Raw genomic sequence first — 19,718 nt, 5'->3', positions numbered from 1 at the left:
TAGGTAGAAAGGATAACGCAATAATGATCTTCAAGCAACAATACCTGTATTGTAGAATCGCAATTTATTCAGATGTCCTTTTCAGTGTAGCCTAAAGAAATAACCTGACACGCTAACAGACAGGTTTCTATTTAAACAAAAAAGAAAAAGGAAAAGTCCTTAAGAAAGAGCCTCTAAAAACATGTTTTTGACTTTCCTTCTTGAATTCCCCTGACAAAAGTAATGAGTGAGGTGACAGGAAACCTGATATTAATTCTGCAAGTTCTAACTAGATGTGCAGAAGATCTAAGCCCAAGGAATCGAGCTGGAATGCAGAGCAAATAGGCAATTATTCTGAGCACAAGAATTCGGTGCCTGATGATGACTTGCCTGTCTCCGTTTTCTGGTGTCGGCTCTACAGAGAGTGTAATCTTGTATGCTGACACCTATATTCAATCTTAATGCTTGATATTGAGTGATGGGAAGCTGTAGGGATTCTTGTGAGATTCATCACTAATGGGTTTAATTCAATTGGCGTGTCTGCCTGGGATATTTCATAGATGTGTAACCTACACTACTTGATCAGAATAATTACTTGGAATTGTGCAGAGCCCCCATCTCAACATGACACTTTTTGTTCTACAACTTTTGCCACCTTCTGCTTTACCTTTAGCCACTCAGCTCTCTTCTAAAAATAATAAATGCTGGCAAGATGATACGCAACGTTATACTCCTCCCTCCCCTTTGCGTGCACCCTTGCACACTTACACAGATGGAGAGACAACAGAGCTGCAGTTTCTCAGCTTTTTGACCTGAGGTTCTGAGGGAATCCAGTTCTTAGGAAAGCAAATTTTGGTTATGTGCTGAGACAGGACTGGGGACTAAGGTTGTGTGACACTAATTATACTAGTAGCAAACCAGAGGAAAACTGCAGTTCAGTACTCTGCTGGCTGTGTGGACCATTTTACACTGATGCAATTTATATTTAGAATAGGAAAAAAAATCCCATTAGAAAGAAAAAAACATTTTGCATGAAAATTCTTCTCAGAGAGAGAAAAAAAAATTCTGCTGCAATTATGCTTTTTAAATAGCTTTGAAAATTCATTTTCATAAATAATCTTTGGCCTCTTGGCCCTCCCTTCTTCAAATCTAGCATCTGCTACCTTTGTTAGCAAATGACATGTGGGAGATTTATTTGTCCTTAAGACCTCTCAGCACATAATGCAATTGTTACGGTTTCTGACCTATCTGATCACTATCACTTGTAGTGGACTGTAATCATTTATGAGAATGGATTCTAGTGACAAGAATCTCAATGACCCAGCAGCAGAAACATTTCCAGTATTTGCTCTCATTTACAATATTGCAACAAAAAGGAAAAGAACATAGGATTCACTCTAGGGGAGAATATTCCAGCAAAATGTGTTTTCTAACATATTGCTAAGGGAAGATTTGACAGATCTCTAACAAATGATTCACACATGGTGACACCATTCATAACTTCTTACTCTTGGTCTACCTTCTACTTTTCTGCACTCTTCCCAGTCACTTCAAAATTAAGGAGGCACACTGAACAAAATACACTTTCCTTGCAATAAGCAGGTCAACAGCATTAACACACGATGCAAAGCATTTCCACGTAGTCTATAAGAGACAGTCCTGTGATTTTCATGAAGCTTGCCAATAGCAAGCATGCTGTAAAATCACTACAATGACATCTTTGTTTCCAATCCCATCTCAACACGTGGCCAAAAGTTATTTTCCAAAGGCTGAATCTCATCAGATCTTCATATTACAGTTTATCTGACTTTTCTGGAGATCAGCATGAACAAGCAAACTTTGTCAAAGGAACTAAATAGGGAAAGGTTGAAAAGCATGAAGCCAGCAGAGCTGAATAAGGAAAATCCTAAGATTTCAGTTTTATGATCAGATTGACAAAGGGTTGTGTTTGTTTTTAATAGTCATGCCTAGTTAATCCTCTTCAATTAATAACTGTAGAAACTTCAGTTTGTTTTTTTTTAAAAAAATCGTATTACCAAGTAATTTAACAATAGTTACTATCACTTACATCTTTCATATGTACAATTATGCAAATCCACCAAGCACAGTTCTGACTGTATCTTCTTTACTTGGTTGAAATCACTGTTAGAAGAATGAATTTACCTAATAGTGTCTGCTACTCCCGTTACAATTTGTGTTTTAAAAATAAAGCGTGCGTGAGGTAACTTGTAAAATTGTTTCACTGTTCCTGATTTCAAACAGTTGCCATTTTAATTTTTCCCTCCTCACTTAATAAGGATGTAAACGCAGGACTGAGAATGAGCAAGAAATCAAAAATACAGATTAGGATATTTGCCAGTACTGGTCTCATTTCCAAAGCACATGATTTCTGAAATATGTGTATTTCATTTTAGACACGGCTGGAACACATATGCAGAGCTGGAAATAATAAAGTTCCCATTTTTGGAGTAGCATGAAAATACATAGATTTTACAAAACTCAAAGTATACAAGCAAAGCTTAAAATATGCAGCTCAATACTCTCTGGAGCTCTCTCCTCTAGTTCTCCTGAGTGGGGATTTTGAAAGTCCTTGACTCTTCAGGACTTTATCATATGGCAAGTTAACAAAATTGTTCTTCAGTCCTTATGATTCTGCTTATAGAGTAAAGCAAAAAACTAGAGACTTAAATGGATCATTTGATTTTTATAATAACTTGATAAAATGATATAGAGATGAACATCCTATCATCGTTATTGTGGGTTTGAATTACTGGAACGTGAGGGAGTCTATGCTGCTGTGCGATCCATGATCAAAGCGTTTGCAACTGAAGTACCAAATGAGAGACATCAGAAACATGAGGCGACATTTGGCACCACTCTTTACACAAAGATAATATAGCTTTGGTCAATTTTCTGCTAGTGTCATGGCAAACAAACTTTTAAACACAGACCAAGAGAGCAGTGATGCTGACTTAGAGATGTTTATGCATTCCAGATATGAACAACACAGAAAAATTTAAAAAGCTCTACATTTTACAGTAGAGATGGACCAAGAGAAAGGTGTTAGCTATTCTCAATGTTTTCAGTAAAAATTTGATTTTTACATATTTGACACATATTGTCACAAACAAACAAAAGCTGCCATTCTTTGTGTTTCTCTAGAAACAACAAAAGCAAAGAATTTCCCATGTGTTCAAGAACTTAAATCCAATGTCCATATATCCTCACATCACCAACATTCAGAATGATTAAAAAGTAAAATACTAATTATGTCGCACTATGAATTGTAGCAATAAAAAAGGCAGTAGTGATCACTTAATTGTTAGTAGAAGTGTACATATCGGATGTACATACAGGGTATATATATTTTCTTGGAAAGTACCAAGATAATATCTAGGCTACAAAGATTATACAATCTAAATTAGGGAAACAATATAATGAGAAAAGCATACAGCCTTTGAATAGCACATTTGCAAATAAATGGATTGAAAATAAAGCATATTCCATACAAACATTTCTTGCTCTTTTGTTAGCTCCTCTCAACTGACACATCTTACCCACACTGCAACAAGACTGCTAAATTTGCAAAGACATTTAACACTGTAGAAATTCTATATAGGTGTTCAGTTGTGCTTGTAGCATATGTCTGGGAACTGTGAGAGTCCAATGAGCCTGGGCTGGATCCAGATTTCTCTGGAACCCATTTATTTTGTTTTATGTTGCACCTACAAGCACTTAAGAGATAGTTTCATTACAAATGTGGCTGATAGTTACCTGTCCTCTTGTCTTTTGCATCATAAGCCATGCCACTAAGAACTTTTTTGTTCTATACTTTAAATAAAGAAAACCTGTATGTGTAAAAATGACCCTGGATGGTCTTTAGTGTTTATTCCACTTTCTGCATGTGTTCTGACCCAGAATTTATTGATTTGATAATAGTAATAGGCACTACTACAGTATGACATCTGGTGGATCAATCACCATTACTGTACATCTACGCTACAATTCAGTCCAAGGTTTTTGTGTTCATTGCGCAAAGTAAATAATGTTTATCACTGAACCTCAAGCCAAGCATGCTGTGTTATCGCGTATTTCATTACAACTTGTGATACTAGACTATGTTCAGCGTGCTCATAGGCACATTGGCTATCTGAGGGAGGAAGTGGGGGAGTCTCATCTCAGCCAAAATGAATGGCAAGAGATAGTTATTACAGCTAAGTCCATAATAAAAGATTGTGCTTTGCCACCCACTGTTCAAGTAGTTTCTTACATTCCACTGCACTCAGTATTTAGCCTTAATATTTTACTAGTTACATTTCTCTCTCACTGGAATGGTAACACCTTTCCAAACCTGCACTTGCATTTTTTTTTTTAGGAGACCTGGCAAAAATCATGCTGCTGTTCTCCATGCTCTGTGCAATCGAAACCAATTCTTGACAAAGCAAAACACTCTTTGAACACCAGTCCAATACTTTTTTGTGGGTAAAAACCAATGAGTTACTTTTCTATAAAGTAGAGTGCATGGGGGAGGCCTCTCAGGTTGATACTCTGAACAGTGCCTGACACTACAGAAATGAAGGCTAGCTGCTTCTACTGGACCTTCTGCCTAAATAAAACAAACTAAGCAGATTTTATGAGGGACAACAGTCCAAGTGAGATGGTAACTGGGCCTCCAATCTCTGAGAAGTTAGCAGCATGTTATTTTTTACTCGTAGTAATATGATGTTTTCTATAAAGGTTATATATATATTCACTGGGAAAAAACCTGCTTAGGGTTGGTGTCCTCTAGAGGCCGGGAAACTATGACATATGAACTATGAAATACGAACTAAGAGTATAAAGAGCAAATAGTAGAGCTGCACTAAGAATGAAGATGTCCTTTGATATCAAGTCTACGATTAGTAATTGAGATCCCCCACTCATGTCACTGAACTTATGGCCTATGGTGGGATTTGTCTCACTTTACATCAAATAGGGGCAATATAGACCTCTACGTATGAGCTGGTCCTCCGGGGATTCCTCTATAACTAACCGAGAAAAAAAAGAGCAGACTTAGTACTTGATGCACCTCACCAACTTCAGATGCCTATTCCAGGATCACAATTAATCACCATCCAAAAATTCCTATTGCTCTCTGTTAACTGTAAAAGGTGAGCAGGTGACGAAGTGGGATGTAGACACTTACATTTTGTCTGGTAACTAAATTCGATGCCTTGAGTTGAAGATTAGGCTGGCTATTCACAGAGGTGCTCACCAAAATGTAGTGAGATCTGATTGCTTCTCATCTTTCTGACTGTCAATATCGTGAAGACAACAATATACTTTAGTATAATACACTAATCATCTTAAAAATAGGTAGAAAAGAAAAATGGAGAGTTAAACCATGAAATCACTTATCAAAGTAGGAACAGGATTTTACATACGGAAGTCAGTGATGCTGATTTCAAAGAAATGAGTTTGGAGGTTGCTTGCTACTGACAAGGCAGGAGCTCACATCACTGCTTTATATCATTGCTAAGGGCACTGCCAGGACTGTATCAAGTGACCCAACTGTAAACGGAAATCAGTTTTCAAAGTCTAAAGTAAAATGCACCTTGATCTTACGCACTGTGTGTGTGTACGCGCACACACATGTAAAAGTGAGAATGTGTTTATTTGTGTATCAGCTCTCTTTCATACCATGTGAAACTCTTTACATACAAGGACTTTCTCTTCTTCACTGAAGTTGTGCTATTGTTAGATTAATCTATCCTTTAGCCTGACACATCTTATTTCCAGCATGGTGATGATGAATGTGAATGAGAGCTCAGGGTGAAGGATTCCTTTCAGCCTTTTTCACTGTGCAGAAGGAGAAGGGAACCTTATTAAAAAGGCTCCAGTTTCTCTTTTTTTGTTGGGTGTTTTTTTTTTTTCTTTTTGGACTGGTCTGTTTTTTACTGCGAAAACAGTCCTCATAATATAGATGTGTGAAAAATAGAAATAATGAAATAACAACTAAAGTCACCATTACTCAACTCTCTCAACCTACTGAAAACATTCACATTTGATCTGTACCCGGGCCCAGTTCTTATCTTCTTCAATCTGTCCTTTACTTCTTAGAATACACTTTCTCATCTGTCCAATCATGTATATCACATGTTTTCATAAAAATGCTGAGAAATAGAGATGCCTGCTGGTCTGGGCTGGAATCTGGAAAGAAACTCAATTCAAAATCAAAATGAATTTAAATGTCTCTGGATCCGGCACTGCTAAAGGAAGATTGCTGAAACTTTCAATTTATTCCACCAAGAATGTTCAGAATAATACATATTAATGTATTTTTGGTAGGTCTGCAATGCATGCTTGATTTGTTTTTCCTAAAAGCAATTTATGTTTAAGTTCCAAAGCTGTAGGCATCTGAAGAATGTTTAGCCTGACCTAATCATGGCAAACCAACATGCACAGGGATTAAAAGGAGAAGCCAATAGCCTGCAGTCCATTTAGAGAGTGGCAGGGTTAAGGTGGGATAAAATAAAACTTTCAACACTTCTAAACAGATTTTTAGACACTACAGGCCTGATCTTGGTGTCTAATCCATGCAACCAGTTATGTCCAGCACATGAGCTGCGAGAGGAAGAGTATGCAAAAGTACAAGGTTGTTTGAAAGCAGCCTTCATATTTTTGTGTTGCGTTCAGAAGCCTACTTTGACCCTTCTACGAATTAAGGGTGATGGAGGAGAGGAAATTGGGCAAGAACTTAAGATGTAATGGGCAAAAGTTGTTAGCTAAGAGCTCTCTTCCACCTAGTACAGCTTTTCTTCCTATCTCCGCAGAGTCTGGACTGGCAGCAGCATCCTCCAGGACTCTTCTGCCTCGATGGGTGTCTTTGGCATCCAGTCACCACAGGAGGAAAGGGGAAAGTATAACTACGGGAATGCAAGGAGATGCTTAACCATAACAACCATGAGTTATTCACAGAACATTAAACCAAGAAGGAGCACTCCACAGGAAAAGTAGCAAGAAATACAAGGGAACAGGACCGGCTTTTTTGAGGTGTGCTTTGCACCTTCTTTCTAAGATCACATTAGTGGATTAATCTGCCTTCCTTGCCAGCAAGGCAACCTCAAGTCTACTTCTCTCTCCTTGTTTTTCCTCACGTTTATGCAACCACCTTTGCCAGCACTGACCACTGTTCTGATGGTAATGCAACCATTTATGCACAGCAGACAGCAAAGGGTTGATATGGAGAAGTGACAGGTTTTTACATGATCTGCTTTTGTTTCTGCAATTTCCTTTTTACTAGAAAAGCTAAGAAAAAGATAATAATTTGGCTGGCTTTCACTCTCTTTACTAATCAGACTGGTTAACAAGTGACTTTTTAGTAGCTGAGCAATACCTGTCTTCCAAACTGTACTAGAAGCACTAATTAACACACCAGGAAATATAAATATTTCTACCATGCAAGTGATCATTTCAAGCCAACTGCACTCTTTGTTGATCTGGGTGAATAATGACTCCCAATAACTGTACAAGTTTCTACTCTCTAGCACTGGAAAAGAGAATAGGAGAAATGTATCTTTAACCCTTTTTTTCCAGACAAAAACAACTAAATTCCTTGTGAAAAAAAATTAAAGCTTTATTTGTCAGAATGTGAAAATGAATGTGAGATATAATGTCTATTAGCTTCTGTTTAGCATCTTCCTCACACCAGGGAACTTTATAATAAGAGGTAGCTAAGCAGAAATCAATGTTGGCCTCCATGGATGTTCTGTATTCATAGGGATGGCTCCTCTGATTGATTTGTTGGCAACATGAGATAAAAACAATTTAAATTAAAAAAGAGTCTAATGAGAACTAAACTCTATATGACAGAGGAGTGGGAAACATAACACTGAAACCAGGAAGAGATCCCTAGCTGCTCCTCTGACCTTGCTTTAATAAAGTTTTGTATGCATGGACAAGCACAACAGAAAGAAATGGCTTCTCCCCTAAATTTGACCTCCAGGGCAAAAAAAAAAAAAAAAAAAAAAAAAAAAAAAATAAAACAGATCAAAGTCATAACACTTTAGTCATCGCAGAGTATGAGAGGGACTGTTTGGCTGAAATAATAGCAAAGAGCCATTGATTCTTCCTACAGTTCACAAACAAAACAGCTCTACTCTCATTTCTTAGTGCTAATAATAATGCCTCCCTCCTTGCACTGCTGCAGAGCTAATCCTACAAACTTTCACACAGCAGTATTTTGACAGAGTATACAGTAGCTGTAAGTCAAACCACCCCTGACTTTGCCTCAATAATGTAATCCCTCCCTGAAATGCTCTTCATAAACATTCACTTTGTAATAGCAAATACAGAATGCCCCTTTCCTTCCCCAAATCAGATTCCATATACCGTACTGCATGCACGCTGGATAACCACAGACATCTATCTGTGCAAATGCTAAATAGAGAGCCTACGTCCGAAGGAAGCCAAGGGGGACCTGGAGCATTTGCAGGGCCGCATGTGACTGAAGCTTAAAAATGGTACAAGGCACAAACAGTCTGTACATAAATTCAGTTCAGCGCTACTCTCCATGTAAAAAGCTAACTACATGTTCTTGGTGAGCAATCTTCTGGTGCATATTTTCTTTCCAATCAATGCTGCACATTTCTTACCTGCACCACAGGTTGCTGCTGCATACCCTGGTGGTGCCCAGTGCACGGAAACCCTGCTGGGATCAATGAAATTTCTGTGCGCAGAAGGAGCACTGAATGAGTGAGAGAGATTCCCAGGGTAGATAAGAGTCTTAAAAATCAAGTTCAAGGAAGGTGAGCTTGTCCTGCATGACTGGGTAGAAGACCTATTTCAGGCATTTGCTGAAATCTAAAGAAAGGCTCAGGGTACTTTTTTTGTTTGTTTGTTTGTTTTTTAAAGGAACACTGAATGAATCACATTTAGAACCAAACCATGCAACTATTTGTCCAGCAAAAAGCAGCAACTACCGTCAACCAGCTCAAACACAGAGTCTGCATGTAGATGCGCTCAGGTGTAAAAATTCAAAATTGAGTGGGAGGCTCAAGTCCAACGTGCAGCCGGGCACTTAGTCTGAAGTGCCCCTGGCAGAAAAGAATCAAGACATAACACTTAGGCTTACACCGGAGCACTTGCTCTTGTCTTGTTTCCTGGCGCTGGTTAAGCGGCAGAACCAAGCTGGTTGTAATAAAAAGTGCTCTCATCCGTGCAGGATTACATCCCTTCTTTCTTGCCCACGAGTTTTCTTTTCAGTGCTCTCTAGGATCAAGTAAATTTTCCCCAAACACGGCAGGAACATTAGGGAAACTGAGCCCTCATAAGGGCTCATCCCTTATGATTACAGAGGCCACTCTAGAAATCCATACAGACTTCCCCATGTCCCAAATGCCATAGAAGAAAAGTAAATTCTAAAGGACATTCGGATTAGATCATCAGATGAAAACAACATTAAAAAACAGAGTAGAGAGGGCTGAATGTTTGCTTTAAAGAGCATCTGTTTATGCGATCGGCTTGGCATCAAAGCTTTGTAGATAGATAAAAGTTTTCTTCATCTAAGTACATTCCAGTGTAACATCACAGTCTCTACAGCTCATCCTCTGCAACTCACCACTATAATCAAAATGTTAACATGAATGACCCAGAAAGCATGCGATCACTCAACATCGACACAAAACTACCTCTGTCAGGCCACATGGGCTTACAAGGCACAAAAGAGCTTTTTTGCTGTGAATGACAGTTACTCCCACAAATAAATGTCCACTGCCTGCTAAAAATTTAAGCTCTTCATCACACAGATTTGATCATGGGAATATTCTCAACTAGAAAAATACTCTGCCCTTGTATTTTATGCTCTGCAAACATGATTCCATACATTGCTAATTCCACTGGAAAATTACATATAGTAAACTATTTTTTTCTTAATTTCATATTTAGCTCATCTCTCACATTTTAAAGTTACTAAATAAATGCTTTTCTAAGTAATTATCTCCCTCCAGAATGAAGAACCACTGCCTCTTTTGCACTCGACCAACTTTGCAAGCTGTCATACACTACGGGGTCTACCATTTTGTCATAGTTTTGTTTTAGTACAAGGCACCGGTTTACAATTGTTTCAGCAATCCGTTAAATCCTAAAAGTAACCAGATGGTACTGGCAAATTGCTGAAACAAAGAATATGAATCAACAAAACATTGCAAACAAATATGCTTATATAGGTACTGCGCAAAACATGTTTAGTTGAGCATAAGGCTTGTGCTGTAATTCCACCCCATCCAAGTTACTAATATGACAATCATCACCTTGTCTTTTGAGTTCCTAATGCATGAAGTAAGGAAATCTGGAACCCACGGCATGGGATGGCAGAGGGCTCTTCCCCATTTCACAGTCCAAAATATCAAGAACATTTTCAAGTCTCAAACCTTTTGTGGATCATTTGCATATCAAAATGCATCATTATATACAGGGGAAAGACAACTTTTCTGATGCCCACCTTGACTGACACATACCCACTAGTTTTCTGGAAGATACAAGTATTGGTTGTACCTTCTGTAAGTGTGAATGTCTGGTTGTATAGTCTTAATGATTCAGTCAACTCATCTGCAACATCTGCTAGGCAAATCTTGGGGGTTCTATTTCCAACTTTGGCAATACCATTTATTTACATATAAATGATGAAAAATCAGCTCAGAAGTTTAAAATAAAACAAGAAATCATATAACAGATACAGCTGCCTGCTACCAGAAAAAAAAAAAAAAAAAAACCTCCCTAATAAAATTTTGAACAGAAATGCTTCCAAAGGCATAGGGCCTGACTACCTAAACTAAAAACTCTCACATTCTCACTAATACAAAGGTTTATATTCTATTTTGAGAGCCAATTAGTAGAGGTTAAGAGAACTATAAACATTTTTTCTGATCTCATAATTAAGGTCCAAGACTGGAAACCTGGAGGTTTGGGTTCTGTGTCTTTCTGGGCCTCAGACCATCATGCTGCGAGGCATTCACACTGCCTACGAGGCAAATTCAGTTGATTGCAATTCAGTGTACAAAATTCAGGGGCATCAGTTCCCCATGTATTTCACAGAGACAGCAGGAGTCTTTGGAAGGCCAAGTCAACAGGACACCAAGAACACAAGGTGTCAAGCCCACTTACCCACCACCTCACTTCATCCATGCCTCAGTTTCTCTCCTGAGGAGACTGGGATATTTCCTCACATGAAAGAATTGTAGGAAGCTAAAATAATTAATGTTTGGAAAATGTTACTCTGAACACAGCAGACTGAAACCAGACAACACTCTTACCTATTGATAAGGTCTGACAGAAGGGAAAAAGAGCATGTACCTGTGCTGGTCCTGAATGTGAAAACCTGGACCTATTCCTGGACACAGAGCAAGAAAGGGGCAAACGCAGCCTGTATTTGGCACACCACAGCATCATCAGTCACAGGATTGCCACCCTGCCCATCCTCAGTAACAGTGAGTTTTCCATTCAGCTTCCATCCCACAAAATCACCTAGATGAACATCAGGTTTGTAGAGGCACCCTGTCCCTTCCAATACTCATGCTAATATTTGAGATTGTATTCTTTAAGGATCTGAAAACCTGGATGTTTATGTTAGTCCTCAGATGAAACTTGAACTCTGAACAAAACACGGCCCCAAATCAGCAGCTGAACCACTAAACTCTACATGCAGCTGATCATAAACTACCTAGAAGAAGAGGAAATCCTTCAAAGCCTTGCAAAATTTTCAACTTACAGCACGAAATTCTTTTGCACCAGCTTCATACGTATATAAAATGTAGTTTCTTTACATAGCATGAACAAGATCTGCAAGAATTTAGTAAAAGAAGCATGTGTGCATTTTGTCGTACTCTCTTTGCTGGGCTTCCCCTCTAAACACACAATCAGGTTTAAAGGATGATTAAATAGGTAATAGAATGAGGCATAATGTGACTTCTTATTGAAAGATAAGAGGGCAAACACAAGTATTTAAACCTTTCTTCTAGCTCTTGATAGATTAAGCAAGCAGCATAACGCAGAATAGTCTTCATGTTACTTTAAATATCCTGTATATCTCCTATAAAGCTTTTGTGTAAAATCCTTCCCTGCATATATAGAAATGAATCATATCACATTATAGCTGGCTATGCATTCTTCCCTGAGCACACTAGGTTTTAAATTGCAAAATCCATTTTTATTTTCTTTTTCATTTGTCACCTCACCACTAGAAGGAAGGTTTCCTGGAGCGTATTCCATTGCATGTCTGACAATATCAAGTCTGCCTTCGATATATTAGTATAAAAAATTGAGGATAAATGATTACATTTACATGAGGTCAATGAACAAGTGCAGGAGACAGAAAGCCTACAGGATTCATTGTATCTTCTGCTACAAACCTCTCAGAGAGTCTTTGATGAGAACGTAGATGCAGAAAATTAGCAGTTACAGGGAAAATAACTTAATTTTTAGTGCTCTGATAATTTTCAGATAATTTCATTAGTATTTGGGCAAATAAACCTGATATGAATGTGTCCTCTTTGTTATCTGCTTTCTCACAGAGCAGCAACATGCTGCACAGTGCCAGCCTCTCTTTGTCCTTACTTTAAGTCAGCCGCTTGGAGATTAGGCACTGATGGATGCTATCTCCGAGGCATCCTCCTTTTTAATTCTGAATTACTACATCAGTCCAATCAATTTATACATTCACAACATGCTAATGCAATAAAACAATAAAAGTGGTCAGTATAAGCACAGTACAATGCTTTACATCACATAAGGGTGCTGGAAAAGAGGAAAAAAGAATATACTTGCAAAGCTTGCATAGAGTGAAAAGGCAGAGCATCCTCTGCAGGGCTAAAACACTCTTCAGGATACTGAGGGAGAATCTGTAAATATTTAACGTTGCTACAAGCAAAGGGATTGACAGAGTAGAGCTCTTTGATCAATACTTGCAGCATCATGTATTATTTCCAATGGGCATGAACAGCAAAATGCTATTTATTGACTTAAGTATGCTACACATCACTGAAGTTTAATACGAGGGGATGTGAAATTCTGTCTCAATCAGGAGTAAGCCACTGACCTGACCTTAGCCTAATCAACCATTTCTTGCACTGCAGTAGCACTTGATAGTTCCCAGCCTCATTTTTCTGGGCGCTTTCCAACCATAGACAAATCCAGTCTCTGACACAGAGAGATTAAAGGATAATGTAATTTAAGATGAAATTAAATAAAGGTGGTATAACACAATAAATGCAGGTGTGGGCAGTAGAAAGGCTAAAAGCACAAAAACGCTTGGATTCACAGACTAATTAAATGTTAAAATATTAGTTTTAAATAAGAATCATTTTTTCTATTATTTTTCTAGCTTAAAGAAGTAATAGGAAAGAGTGCTGGTAGCCTTTGTCCCAGTTTCATTTTACGCAGTGCCACAGAAGCCCGGAAGCAACAGCAGAGGGGAACACAGCAGCCAAATAGAGGTTAGTGCTCATAGCAGCAAAACAGCAACCACCTGAGCAGACTGACACCCACTCTGCCCCAGACAATGCTCGGCACCAGACACATGAAAAGAAAGTTCAAGGAAGCAAAATTGTAGACATCTGTGGAATAAGCTGCCTGTGAGAAAACATTATTTGCCTTGTCATTCTGAGTCTCTGAAGATATATTGCAGGATTCTCCCTCATTAATCTTACTGGAATATATATGAAATTACCCTGTATTACTTAGAAAAAAATGAACCTGGGTACCTAACAGTGCTGCCTTAAATTTTACATTCTTCCAATAGCTGAGTCTTGAAATAAATGGTATGGTTCCCACCTTCCATGCAAATCTCTGCTGTACATTTGATATTGTAAAAGAAAAGCACAAACAAGAAACTTCCTATCAAAGTCACTCCTACTGCTAAGACCTTTGGAAGATAAATTGTTCTGAAAGTCAGCTCCCGATCTCTGTCCCTTCCAGTATTGTAACGTTTGTCATATCTGTATGCAAGGTTGGAATACATAAAATACCACACAAAAAATTCAGGGGCATTAATACAAAGCCCACAACACGTACTTACACAGGAGCAACACAGACAATATGTTTAGAGGCCACGAGAATGACTTTTCCTCTAAATATTTGGCATTTATGAACTCATCCCATGACAGTCTGCACGTGGGAGCTGTGCTCACCTGCTGGAGAAGAGCTCGCTCTTCCAGGGAAGTGGGAGGGGAGGCAATTCTGGCACGGGGGAGCCAGCTGCCTCCAGAGCCGGCACCCCAAGGGCTCAGCTCATTTCTCACAGCTCACAACCTGCGTTCAACAGCACTACGCTCGCGCTGGAGTCAAACCTGTGCTGTTTATCTGGAGCTAGGGAATTTGAATAAAATTAAATACCTTCTGCTCAGAAGAAAAGCCTCTGCATTTTGCTTTCTCAGCTGTATGTTCTGTTACTAAATCTCAAGGAAACGAAAGTGCCTGAACATATCTGACCTAATCTTTTTAAAGGGCTCATACATGACCTTAAGTCTGTCCCTCTGTGACTGACATTGCAGCCTATCTAGGAAGCAAAGAGGAGTTTCCCATGTAAATTCTGAGTAAAGTTTTCCAGAACAAGTATCTCAGCTCCCATTTCCAACCAGAAGAAAGGTTAGTCAAGCAGACAATGACTATGTATTTCACCTTTTAATTTCATATATCATATATCTCTCATAAGTTTCTAAGTAAAAAAAAAAAAAAAAAAAAAAAAAAAATCAGAAACTAAATGTAAAAGACCAAGGGAACCAGATAGACACAGTTATGTATATGATATTTTATGCAAGCTGATGTATATGTTCAATAATCTTTAAGATAATTCCTTAAATTATCCTTTTCTAATTCTCATCTTTACAAATATACACTTTTCCTCTCAAAGCATTTTGAGCTTTCTTCTGCAGTTACAAACTTTTCTTACAATTCATCAAGAGCTATGATAACACTTTCTGATCACCTTTAACAATCGGATCCCTCTTAACTACTACTTTAATCAGAAGTCACACATAATCCTAAATACCTACAAGAGATTTGAGAAAGTTCAGCAAAGAGTTGCTAAAGAAAGAAGGCAACAACATTAAAAGGTAGCCACCTTAAGCTACCAGCCTGACTTTTCTATACAGCTAGTTTAAGCAACTCACCTTGGACAACTCTCCAATGCCAAAATAAATGAAAACAAACCAAACACTGTGGTTATTAAAAGCACTGACATAGGAAAAGAAACCTCAGACTGCATGAAATTTGAAAATCAAAGCCCTTTCCAACACTGTAGCCAACCTAGGAAACTGTTTAGGACATCTGAGCAAATGATGGATATTCTTCCCGCTGATAACAAGATTAATACACAGAACCCATTGTGTGTATCTATTATGCGAAGTGAGTAAAAGAGGATCCAGAGAAGAGGATGCATGCACTTAAAAAGGAACAAAGACATCACAAAAAAGACAAAACATCCTGGAGGAAATTTCTAATGGCACTGAAGAGATGACTCATACTTAGAGACATTCAGAGAGACAGATAACAGTGTGGGCTGAGGTGGATGGCTAAAGGCAGACCATGGATATACATTCAATATATAAAAAGCTGAAGGAAGGAAAGAGAAACCTTCATGTTAATGAACTTCCTTGCCTCAAAAGCTATTCCCACCTTTTCTCCTTTTTAATGCAAACTTTATACATAAATGAGTGTAAAGAATTTTAATGAGATGTACACTTTAAGTGTATTAAAATGAATTATGCAGGAAAGCAGCGGGATAGCAACAGATGTACAGATTCAAGGGTGACATGCTTAGTTTCATTTGATGAATGTTTGTTTTGTTGTTTTGAAAAATTAATGTAATGAAATATTTAAAGCGAACAAGAAACTTAAAATTTGACTTGGAGGATGGATTGCTTCCTTACAAGGACAGCCTCAACTATTCTGTGACTGTGTGACAGGTTTTTGCTAAAGAAAATACATCACTGGCCTCTGAATCAAGACTCTCTGAATAACCATTATGTTGTTCTAAACATTTTAGGAATTTCTTACAGAGAGTGGGTTTCTAAACCTTGGTGTAACAATGTTGGTACATTGAGGCCAGAGAACCGAGTCTTCACAATAAATTTACAGGACAAGGTTTCCTATTAAAAAGGTGGTGATAAGGGCACATGATACTCCTAAAAAACTTCCAGTGGCTTACAGCTGTGCTTTGATCCAAAAAAATTCTAGGCTACTGCCTTTATATGCACGTAGAAACAGCATTAATATTTAATCATCTTCCTTTCAGGTATTTAACACAGGAAGGAGTTAAAAAGTGTTAAGAAACCTGCCATCTGGCATTTCTGTTCTCAAAAACATCTACTTCCTCACCTGAAGTATGATTTTCTGAGGCTTCTTTTAATTGGCAGAACTTTGAATGGTCTTCACCTTTGAAGATTACCTTCCAAGTATTTAAATTTGGGCATCCAAACCAAAAGGAGATCTGAATACTCAGCAACAGAGCTTCTGGGTAGGTTCTGTAGCTTGCACTTCTGAGAGTTATAAGGGAGTCACTAATGTATGCCTGATTCCCCACTGCAGTCTGTGCAGCATATAGAGGAAAAGTAAAGTACTAATCTTCTAATTCCCCAGCTGGGGGTCACAGGCCCAGAAGTCTAAATGCGGGTGAGGCTGTAATGCCCAATGGGAAGCAATTGGGAATGAAGCAACAAACAGGAATTATTAACCTTGCACACAGTGCCTGAGGGAATCCGAAAATTCTTATTATTTTCAAACAGGAAGAATGTTCTTGAGACTATCCAGCCTTTCCTCCATGAAAACATTTGTTCATGAGGAGAGTAAAGTAGGACAGAGAAGGAGGTTATGACATGACTGGCATGCCGAGCCTTTGAAACGATAGCCTTGTGAGAAAGAACTTGAATCAGACGGATTCTTTGATTTGTCCTTGTTTTTTAAAAAATCTCATTGTCCAGTACTACGTTCTTTACCATTCAGAATGGCTGGTAGCCAAGAAATGCAAACTAACTATGTATCAGTGATACAGCTGCAAGGCTGTTTTGTAAAAACAAAACAATTTTTTGTGGGCTAATAATGTTCCCTAACTGTAATCCACCTATGAACAGTTTAATACCAGTAACAGCAGCAGCAAGGAAAAACCTTCCGGCTAAAAAAGCTAAATTGCGTAAGATGCAGAAGCTTTATTATTTTTATGACAATTTAATCCCAAACATCATCTCTGTATGTCCTACACCCCCTCAAATACACACACACGTATCTTGATCCCCTATATACAGGATCCACAAGCAAACCACATTTTTGTGGTGGACTTTACCAAAATATATTTTAGTTTCACAAAAATTCAATTATACAATAGAGCGCAATTATCCGTTTACTGGCAACCAAGCAGTCCACATTAGTTCAGCTCCGCTTTGCTGAACTGTGTTCAACTGCTCAAAGCATTCAACTGTTTCATTATGAGATTTCATCAGACACTCCTGGCTCCAGCACCATGGCACAGCAACCGTGATGCAGGATGCCCGCTGCTCTCCACGCTTTGTCTGCTGCTGCTTAAAAGCTGCCCCGGCTCTCTACAGAATTTGTTCACAATTATTTCAAAGCTTCATGTATGTATGGTTTGTATTATCCATTGTATTATCCATGTCTTATCTGGGCTACTTTCTCTCTCCAGCCTTTTTTTTTTTTTTTTTTTTTTTTTTTTTTACCATGGAAAATTGAAAATTGACTGTAGTGGCTTTGTTTTCCCCACAATGTCTAAAAATCAACAACGATGGTATTTTGTACCATATCCACCACAGGCAGCCTTACATCCCGCCTGTACGCACAGAAGCTCGTGCCATCCCTGTGCAGCAGAGCTGCCTTTCCAGACGCTGATGGCACAAGGTAAATTGATTTAATAGCCATTTAAACCCGGAGACGCCTGATGGAGTCAGAAAAGGCCTTGATTCTGGGAGACACTTTGCGCGCGTTGTCCCTGTCCCTGCTGCGGATCCTCACTGACTCCTTCACAGATCTGAAATGTCACGCACAATTATCCTAGAGTCCTCGTCCCCGCCTCTCCAAACATCTCTCAGCATTACACGGTCCCTCCTCTTCTCCCTGACAGCTTTCAGGAATTGATTTCAATGAAGTCCAGGATTCATCCTTCTGACAGACTTGCTAAAATGAGGGCCATGACTTTTAACAGAAAAAGGTGTAACATTCATTCATAACGAATTAAGCACCAGAATGTAAGCTTCAGGGAAACAAACACGAGAACGTCTCACTGTGCAGGCTACCTAAGGGCTTCCAGACTATATATTATTCAATCTGTGATCCGGGACCTCTCTTACAGGGACAAAACCTCCCTCTCCTTTTGCCATGGTGGCACATTTTCGATTGACGGCTGTGTAAGCTACCTCTGCCTTCATTTAAAACTGAGACAGAATAGCACACTCTCGCTAAGGGACTGTCAGCTGTGGAACAAGCTTTTGACCCTAGTATAATACCGCTTGACTCTGGTGACCTGCCAGACATCCTGCAGGGCAAATCAATATGAACAGGTTTGCTGTGGAAGACAGCCTCTTCGCAGAAGATTCAAAATAGTCTCAGGAGCAAGGGAAAACTTTTTACTGTGGGTTGTAAAAATTACACTCCTTAAAATCCAGAGCACAGAGTCTTTAAATTTCCCCCTTTTAATTTTTATACAATGAAAGTATTAATAATCATAACAAAAGATAGTGTAGACCAAACTCTCCTTCAACCAAAGAATAATTGCCCTGCAAAAGCAGTTATGATGCCACTAAGTGCCTACTTCCCATATCCTCTTCCTGTTAGCTCACAAGCCCGAAGAAATTCTCAGGACTTTGTTATCTTGCTGTGCATGGAACTGAGCAGCCAATTTTAAGGCAAATAGACCCCCCCCCCCAAAAAAAAACAAAAAAAAAAAAAGGTCTAAAAATGTATTACAAAAAAAGGAGGGGAAGTCTTTCACCAGGAAATTAAAACCAGGATCCCACAAAAGCCTTAAGCATGTTTCTAATTTTAGGCAAAAGGAGGAGACTCAGCATCTCAAAGGCTGTCCCTTTTCAGAGTGCTGAGATTTCTAAGCAGACAACAAGCAGTGAAAAATTTCAAACCTACAGGCAGAAGAATGAAAATGAAGAGAAAGCTGCAAAAGAAAAATGGATCAGGATGTCAAATGCATGGGAATTTGCTGAGAATTGGCCGTGTTTGACTGATGTAACTCTTAAAAGCTAGCATGGAAGAGCAGGAACTGCTTCAAGTTGATAGATGCTGTAGAGTTCTTAACAAGAGAAAACAGGAAATACCTAAGGAATTGTTATTTTGGTTTTGGCAGATATTAGGGACAGACCTTTAAAGTGCCACAAGAGCAAAAGGATATCCTCTCTGAAAGGAATGCGGGAGTTCTTTTCTAAGAGCTAAGCTCAGTGCAGGGGCCTGTAAAAAAGAATTGATGAATGTGAATGTTAACGTTCATGGCTCAATTCTCTGTCCAGCTCAACTGCAATCTAGTTCCAGGAGTCATATCTTGTCAGATATTTCAGTACAAAATCACATGCCAACAAATCGAAAACAGTATCCAGATGGAAGAGGCAGACAGTAATGGTCTCAAAAATGGGCATGCGAAGGTAAAATTTCAGGAAACTTAATTCCAGAAAAAGAATTACCTTGAAAAACAAGCTCATAATCTCTAAAAGCAAAATAAAACCCATCAAAACAAACACAATCTGACTTTAAAA

At 38.6% G+C, this 19,718-nt stretch overlaps 1 protein-coding gene across 8 annotated transcripts in view; it reads right to left on the bottom strand.

Annotated features, from left to right (window-relative positions):
* Positions 1 to 19,718, bottom strand: part of RBMS3 (RNA binding motif single stranded interacting protein 3) — a 700,426-nt gene that overhangs the window by 108,171 nt on the left and 572,537 nt on the right. The gene's annotated exons all lie outside the window — the stretch shown is intronic.

This window comes from Rhea pennata, chromosome 2 (assembly GCF_028389875.1).
Source record: "Rhea pennata isolate bPtePen1 chromosome 2, bPtePen1.pri, whole genome shotgun sequence".
Classification (NCBI taxonomy): domain Eukaryota; kingdom Metazoa; phylum Chordata; class Aves; order Rheiformes; family Rheidae; genus Rhea; species Rhea pennata.
This window is presented reverse-complemented; position numbering and strand designations above follow the sequence as displayed.